The sequence below is a fragment of the Lipotes vexillifer genome, unplaced genomic scaffold (assembly GCF_000442215.2).
Source record: "Lipotes vexillifer unplaced genomic scaffold, Lipotes_vexillifer_v1.1 scaffold61, whole genome shotgun sequence".
NCBI lineage: Eukaryota > Metazoa > Chordata > Mammalia > Artiodactyla > Lipotidae > Lipotes > Lipotes vexillifer.
This window is the reverse complement of record NW_006787051.1, coordinates 552,443-560,919: the sequence shown is the minus strand read 5'-3', so window position 1 is coordinate 560,919 and position 8,477 is coordinate 552,443. Positions and strand designations below refer to the sequence as shown.

Genomic DNA, 8,477 nt, shown 5'->3' with positions numbered 1-8,477 from the left:
CGCGGGCGGGCGCTGCCCAGGGGGCTGACCGCGCCGGACGGCGCCCCAGGACCGGGCAAGGGAGCCCGCACCGCGCGGAGGTCAGTGCCCGCGGCCGCCCGGCCCGTCCGGCCGCACCCGCCGGGCCGCCGGCCTCTCCTGGGCGGCGGTGGCGGCGACGGAGCCGGGGGCTTTGTTCTGAGCCGGAGACAATGGGGGAGGGGGGGCCTGGGCCTGCGGGACGAGGACGAGCGTGAACGTGAGCGTGGGGGCAGGGCCTGGGGGTCTTTGTGTGCGTGTGTCATCGAGTCGGATGTGTGGCGGCGTGAGTGTGCCGGGGGTGTAGGCAGGGTGTGTGTGTGCTCCTCCGAATGTGAATGTGAGCACGAGTGCATCGCCTAGTGTGAGTCAGTGCGTGTCACTGGGGAGTTGTGTGTGTGTGTGTTTGGCCGTGTGTACGTGCGTGTCACTCCGAGGGTGTGTGGGTCAGAGTGAGTATGTGTCTGGTGAGCCAGTCCCTGCGAGGGAGTGTGTGTGTGTGTGTGTGTGTGTGTGTGCGCGCGCGCGTGTGTGCGTGCATGTGTGTGTGTGTGTGTGTGTTGCCTGCCTCTGTGGGAGCCATGTGTCAGAATGTGGAGGATGGGTGTGTGACAGAGACAAACTGAGACAGAAACAAAGAAACTGAGGGGGGAGAAGTAAAGAGAAACAGAGGAGGGACAGGCGAAGCCCGAACTGGAGGTCTGTCACCCAGACTGGTGTTGAGTTTGTGTCCAGGATGCCTAGATGGGAATCCTGTGCAGGGGACGGAGGGAGGTCACTGCGGGCCTGGTCCCACGTGGAGGGGGTGGGGAAATGGAGGTCTAGAAGTACAATGAGCTCAGTGTGGCGTGGGCCGGGCTCACAGCCATGGGGTCATAGGCCAGAAAAATATTGTTGCTTATGTCAACTCCTCAAATACCCACAGGGGACACAGTTGCAGGCAGCACATATCCACAAGAGATGCCTTCACAGCCATCACACCCCCCCCCCGGAAGCACCGTCAGAGCCAATACACATTTACAGAGGGTGCTCTCAGAACAGCATACACCCATGACAGAAATGGTGCAGCCAACACATTCCCACAGGATCATTGTCAAGGCCACCACAAACCATGGGAGACACCGTTGCTGCCAGCACCTTTCCGGAGACACTGCCACAGCAATATACATCCAATGGTAACCCTGTCACAGCCAACCCATCATCTAGGTTATACTTCATCAGGACTGCCTGTACATAGCAGGTGTCTCAGAGACCCGACACTAACAGGTGGCTGTGTTGCAGGTCACCCTTACCAACACCCATTTGTATATCCCATAGGAAACAGTTTTAGGTGTCTTGCACACACCACAGACTGAGCTGTCCCAACTGCTGAATAAACTCCCATTGACTTATGATACTCACACCATGGCTTCTTCTCACTCATAACCTTCCCAGGCTTACCCTCTAGTTCCCTGAAAACTTGGGGACCTAGATCAGTCTTCCCCTCACCCTATACACTGCCATGGTTCCAAGTGTCCCTCCAAGTGTAGCCTCACAGTTTCTTGAGCTCTTTAGCTCCTGTTACCTTCTCCCCTCCCACAACCACTCTGTATAATTGGTCCATCTCTAAAATTCTGAACTCCTACATTCCACTCTGCCCACAGCCTCCAGTGTCCTTCCAGCTCCCGGATGCCCTTGCTCCCATTCCACTTACTTTTCAACCTCATAATGACTCCTTGCCCTTGACCTCTTTGCTTTGTCCTAATCTGCCCCTTTCTGGCTTTGTGCTCTCCTTCCAGTTTATATGCCCAGGACCATCACTTCACCCACTCCTTGGCCACTCTTTGTTCCGTTTTATTGTTGTCCTTGAGACCACCCATCCCACAAAGTCTCAGCCCTAGCTGGAATGATTTCTCAACCACACCAAGTTATGCTTCTATAAATTCACGCTTCTATAAATTGCACCCTCAACTGGGCTCTCCATAAATAAATAGATGAAATTTTTTCTATTTTTTCACATCCTTTTACCTTACATCCCTCATTGTTTTCAGCAGATTAATTAGTCAACTCGCTGGATCATTTATTCTGCAAACACCTATTAAGCACCTACTCTGTGCCAGGCGGTGTGGTAGGTGGTGGCATTACAAGGGTGAACAAAATAGACATGGTCCTTGCCTGTATGGAGCTTACAGGCTATGGGGTGAGCGCTGTACCATGGCAGCACATATCAGGGAAACCTGAGCCCTTGTAGGGAGACCAGAAGAGGCTTTTGGAAGGAAGTGACATTTAAGCTTAAGCTTGATAGATACATAGGGAGTCTACCAAGCAAAGGAGAGGTGGAGGTGAGGTGAAGTGGGTGGAAAATATGCCAAGCCCAGGGAGCAGCAATGGAAAGCCCACATGTAAGAAAGTATTGTATGTCTGAGGGAAAAAGCAATCCAGTGAGCCTGGCACTAGTAGCATGATGTGAGGGCAGGTCACAGAGTCTGAGAGAGGTAATGAAGGGTTAGTTAGGTCATGCAGTTCTTGCAGGTCCATATGAAAGCTTATGGAAGCCAAGAATAATTGAAAATCACCGAATCATTTGAAGCTGTGGTGTGATATGATCAGATCTGTCTTAAATACCACTCTGACAGTAGTGTGGTGACTGGAGGGAGGAGTCTGAAAAGAAAGGGATAGTTGGCTGTTGCAGGAACCCAGGAGGGGATAATGCTGGTCTGAACTGGAGGAGTGGCAGTAGAGGACGAGGAAGTAGATAGTTTCAAGAATTCTTTAGGCAGTGGGGTCAGAAGGGCTCAGTGACAGAATGGATGTGGAGGCTGAAGGAAAGGGAGGAAGGAAGAGTAGACATGACAGACACACCTGGTCTGTCGGCCACTCGGAAAATTGAGGCCATCCAGTTTGAATTCCCTCGGCTGTTGCAGATCCCACCCCCTTCGGCCTCACTTGACAAATTACTCTGAGTCTTATCCATGTGTCCAGTTTCTCCCTCTGTACCCATTTCTCCTGTGAGCACATGAAGAGCCTCCAGGCTCTCCTACCTTCTAGGTTATTAACCCTGTAATACCTGACTATCTAAGACGCTCTCTCACTTTGCCTCACTGCCACATTTTGTGCAAGGGTCTTCCGCACAGAGCTGTTCCCACCTCCTCACTTCCCAGTTACTCCTGCCCCATACAATGTAACTGCTCTCCCTAAGAGAACATGACCTCTCACCTGCCAAATTTAGGGGCTCTTTTCAGAAGTCCTCAACTGCTTGACCTTTTGGCAGGGTCCAACATTGTTGACTGTTTTTTTCTCTTTGAATCATTCTTACGCCTTTTGAGCCACTATTTTATTCTGTTGGTATTTAATGAGCTCACTGCTAGGTGGTGGGGATACTGTAAGAGGAGACACTATTCTATTCCTACCCTTGGCAAGGGAGACAGGCAAATAAGCAGATAATACAGTAGGGTGGGATCTGTGCATCTCTCTTTCAGAGCACCTTCTGGCTGTTCCCTCTCAGTCTGCTTTGGGGGCTCCTTTGGGTGGCCCCTAAATGTTACTGTTTATTAGGATTCTGGCTTGGACCTTCTTATTGTCTCACTGTATACACCCCTCTTGGTCATCTGTCTCATTTCCAGGGCTTTAATTATCATCTGTATAAGCCGATGACTCCCAAATATCTGTCTCTTCTACGACTCTCTTCTGACTCCCAGACCTGCAGGTCTGCTTCCTACCTGATCTTTACTATAGAGTCCATAAGCCCCTTAACATGTCCAGACCTGATCTCATCATTCCTTCCTCCCCCAAACCACCATCCCCACTCAGTTATCAAGCTACAAACCCAGAAATTAACCGTAGCCACTCCCTTCTCCACATGTCCCATAACCCAGAAAGTCATTGGGACCTTTTGGTTCTACTTTCTTTCCAGCTGTCTCTGATATCCCATCCCCTTTCATCCATGGCCTCAGCTACTGCCTTCACCATCTTTTCACATGAATTACTTCAAGAGCCTCCTAACTTGTCTCCCTAGACGTCTACTCTTCCCTCTTCCAATCCAGTCTTCTCGTTGCGGCAAGAGGGATCTCCCTAAAGTGCAAATCCACCCACGGCATTCCCTGCTCAGCATTCTTTAGTGTCCTACCACTGTCTTGGGTGAGATCTCTACTTTAAGGAGGCTTAGGAGGTCTGTCATGACCTGACTCCCCCAGCCTCCACACCCTCTCCCATTTCCATAGCTCCCTCACATTGCAAGTTCCAGCCATACTGAATTCCTTGTAGTTCCCCAAAGACACTGCATTCTTCCATGCTTCTGGCCCTTTGCACATACTGCCTGAAAAGCCTTTTACTCCGTTTGTCTCCTGGATAACCCCTTCCCATCCTCAGCTCTAGTCTCAAACTCTGTCTCTCCTGACCACCAGGCAAGCTTGGGACCCTCTTGTCTCACTGTTGTCATTACCTCTTTCCTTTCTGTCTCTCTGCCTGGGCTGGGATATCCTTAATGACAAGGTTGTATATTATTCATCTTCATGTCCCCGGACCCCTCTACAGATGCTTGGCAATGAACAATGAATGAATGAATGAGGCACTTCACAGCACCTCCGTCACCCTCATTCACTCTTCAGAAGACTGACCCCTGGTCTCAGCTGCCCACACAGTAGAGACATTTTCACACATGCCCACTTACCCACTAGAGACAGAAAGTCTCTAGTTCATGAACTTCACTTAGTTCATTTTCCACTCCCCTCCTGCACAAGTTGTCCTTCCTACTGTCTCTCCTCTTCTCTCTCTTTCACCTGGACTTCTCTTTTCCTGGATCCTCTTCCGCTCCCCTATTGTCCTTTATTTCCCTTTCATTCAGCTAGCAAATATTTAACAAACACCAGATATTTGCAGATCCAAATCTACTGGGCCACGTGCCTGTTGGGGTTCTTGGAGGGAGTGGAAGACGAGGAAGCTGTGACATGCCATCAGGCCACAGGACTACAGTGCCTCTCCATCTGCCCTGCTCCACCAGGCCCCCTTCCCTGGAGGTGCCACGGGCTGCTCCTTCCTCGAACACCCACTCACATACACCACTCTGAGCCCTCCTACTCCTGGCACCCAGGCCCCTGCTCCTCCCTGTATCAGCTTCCCAGATACTGTGCCTTCTCCTTCCTTTTCCTTTTGCCCACCACTGTAGCTCCCTCACCCTGCCCTGCCCATCCCTGCCCAGGCCTCCCTACCCGTGAACACCATGAAGGCAGGGACGCGATCTGTCCAGGTCACTGCTATGTCTCTAGTGCCTAGTATGGTGTTTGGCACATGGTAGGTCTTCAATAGGTACTTATTGAATAAATCTATTAGTGAATCATTTCACACACATGCCCTGGGCCCACCTCTCCTATTTTTCCCTTTGTCTCCTGGAGACCTCCAAGCATCCTCTGGTCACTTCCCCTCTAACCACCTGACCATGCCCACCTGACCCTCAACCTGGACTCATAACTGCCTCGTCACTGATCATCTCCTACTCCGTTCACTTACATGAACGTTTATCAGACTGTTCCAAGCCCTCCAGCAGAGAAGCAATATTGTGGAAGAGAAAGCACTAGCTTTGGAGTCCATCAGAGCTATGTTCCAGATGTTTCTCTGCTACCTAGTCTGAGCTTCAGTCTCATCTGTGGAATAACACTTATCCCAGGGTTATTGTGAGTGCCTGGCACACAATAGCAGCCAACATTTATTGAGCCTTCACTGTGTACCAGCCACTGTGCTAAGTTTTTTGTCATTCTTTCATTTAACTTTCATATCAACCATATAAAGTAGGCACTTTAATCCCCATTTTACAAAAGAAGAAACTTAGGTCTAGAAAGGTTAAACAGTTTTCCCAGGATTTCTCTATAAGTGGCGGAGTCAGAATTTGAACTGGAGTCTGTCAGACAGCACAGCCCATCTTCTTAACCACTGTAATAATAGTTCATGCTTGTGTACTTATACAAGCATGTTTGTGTTCATGCTTATGTGTGCTGACTGTGTGCAACACACTATTCTAACTGCATGTACACTGTAGTATTATTATTGTCCCTATTTTTTTCATGTGGACCATTTTTTTAAAGTCTTTATTGAATTTGTTACAATACTGCTTCTGTTTTATGTTTTTCTGTTTTTTGGCCATGAGGCGTGTGGGATCCTAGCTCCCTGACCAGAGGTCAAACCCGCCCCCCCTGCATTGGATGGCGAAGTCCTAACCACTGGACCACCAGGGAAGTCCCTGTCCCTATTTTATAAATGAGGAAATGGAAGCACTGAGCATTTCAGCGGCTCACCCAAGATTACACAGCTAGCAGGTGAGAAGCTGGGGAGAAATCCCAGAGTTGGTTTGCCCCCAGAGTCCATGTCTTCAGCAATGTCTGGTCCTACCTCACCATGACACATTGCCTCCATTTTCTAGGAGTGCAGTAAGCATGTGTTGATGAATGAATCTTTACTGACATCTGGTCTATGGCTAGTTGTTAGTTGATTCATTCTCTATCAGTTCCCATTGCAGGAGGCTTGCTCCCTTAGGACTCTCCTGAAACGATTCTCCCCAAGATCACTATGACCTCCTGACTGCTAAAACCAGTGGCCACTTCTCAGTCTTCATCTTTCTGGACCTTTCGGCAGCATTGGACACTCTCCGTCCTTGTTGAAATGCTCCCTCCTTTAACTTCTGAGATACGGCCTCCTTCTCTTTCTCCTCCAAGAAGAATAATGCTCTCCTCAGTCTGCCCCTTGAATGTGACTGTTCCCCAGGGCTCTGTCCTAGACTCTCTTTTCGCTCTACGTGTCCTACCTGATGGATCTCCATACCCATGGCTATGAGTTACTCCTTGATTGGTCCAAATCCGTCTCCAACCCAGACCTCTCTCCTAAGCTCCAGACCTGCAAATCCAACTGTGTTTGGGACATCTCCATGGGGAGACCTCAACAGGAACCCCCAAAATGGCTTCTATTCTGTGGTGTCCTAATGACACCACATTAGTAATCAGGCCAGAGCCCTGGAGTCAGTCTAGAGCCCTTCCATTCCCTCACCCTTCGTGAACGGTCGGTGGCCAAATCTTGTCAACTTCACCTCCTCACATCTTTCTTCTCTGTGTCCTCTCTGTCCCGCTACTGCTGACCTGGGTTACAAACACCTTGTCCTTGGTGTCCCTCCTCCCAGAGGTTCTCTTCTCCAGGGCTCCATTGTCTTCCTAGGTCTCTCCCCTGAAATTTCTTCCTCGCTTCATCTTTCCCTTCTCCATGAATCTCAGGCAGTATGGAGTGCATAGTCCTGGGATCAAGTCAAGGCTGTGTTAACTCAGGACAGTTGTTTCACTCCGACCCCCAGTTTCCTCAGTGGAAGGTGGGATGCCTTCTTCACGCGGTTGCTACAATGATTAAATAAGGCACCGTCTGTGAATTGCCAGCACACTGGCAGTTCAGAAAAGAAAGCTTCCCTCTGCCTTCTCTGCTCACATCCATCCCCGGCCTCTCCCTGAGGTTCCTAATGAGACCAGTCCTCAGGAGGGACAGAGCCAGGCCCGGGCACTGCCCTGGGCCACCCATCCATGAGGTTGTCCCGGGGACATCCAAGGAAGCCAGCTTGTCAGCCTTCTCCCTCCTCCCTTACTAATGCCTCCTCTCCTCTTTACCCCCTTCCGCCCACTCCCCAGCCCTAGCTCCCACCTTTATTTACTGCCCCCCACCTCTCCAGCCCAGCTGTTCCTGTCTCTGACTTGCCTCCCCTTTCTGCATGAACTCCACTCACTCTTTGCTTTGCCGATACACACTCCCTCGCCCTCAGTCTTGCTCCCCGTCGTCCCCCACGAGAACTCTCGCCTCTCTTCCTCTCCCCTTCACGCCTGGCCCTGTATCTCCACCTCCCTTTGCTCACCAAAGCTACCCTCTTCTTCCTCCACTTCTGAGCCAATCTGCCTTTTGCAGCCCCCTCCTCACCCTGTTGTCTTTCTGGTCGCAGCCCCTCCCTGGCTCTGGGACAGGAAGTTGAGGGAGGAGACCTGTGAGGTGCCAGCTCCCCTAGCCTGCTTCCCCTCTGCACCCTGGGCCATTCCTCTGCTTCCTTCTGGAGCACCCTTTCCCTTATGGTCCCCCTACTACTCCCCCACAGCCCACCTCTTTCCTCTCCCATGTTCTCCCTGCTCCCAGGTCCTATAGACGCACAGCCTGCTGGTGGGGGGGGGGATTGACATCACATTGCAGGCCCCAATGAACAGTCTCGCCCCTCCCCCTCCTAATGAGAAGCAGCTGTGGTTCCAGAGGCCCAGATGTGGGGCTAGAGCGGGAGAGCAGGATGGAGCCAGAGGACAGAGTAACAGGACCGGGACAGGGTGAGGGCATGTAGCAAGGCAGAACTGGGTGGGGGAAGAGATGTGACCAATCTTGGGGGGCGAAAGAAGATAGATCTGGGTAGGGGGCAGGACAGACTGGGGAAAGAGACAAGATGGATGGCTTAGGCCAGGTCTGGGGGAAGGGATGGG

General features: G+C 51.2%; 1 protein-coding gene across 1 annotated transcript in view; it reads left to right on the top strand.

Annotated features, from left to right (window-relative positions):
• The first annotated feature begins 6 nt into the window (after positions 1-6).
• The window catches only part of DCHS1 (dachsous cadherin-related 1), a 34,095-nt gene continuing 25,624 nt past the window's right edge, over positions 7-8,477 (top strand). The window contains exon 1 of the mRNA XM_007459828.1: positions 7-80. The gene's annotated coding sequence lies outside the window, so the exon portion shown is untranslated. The remainder of the gene's footprint in view (positions 81-8,477) is intronic.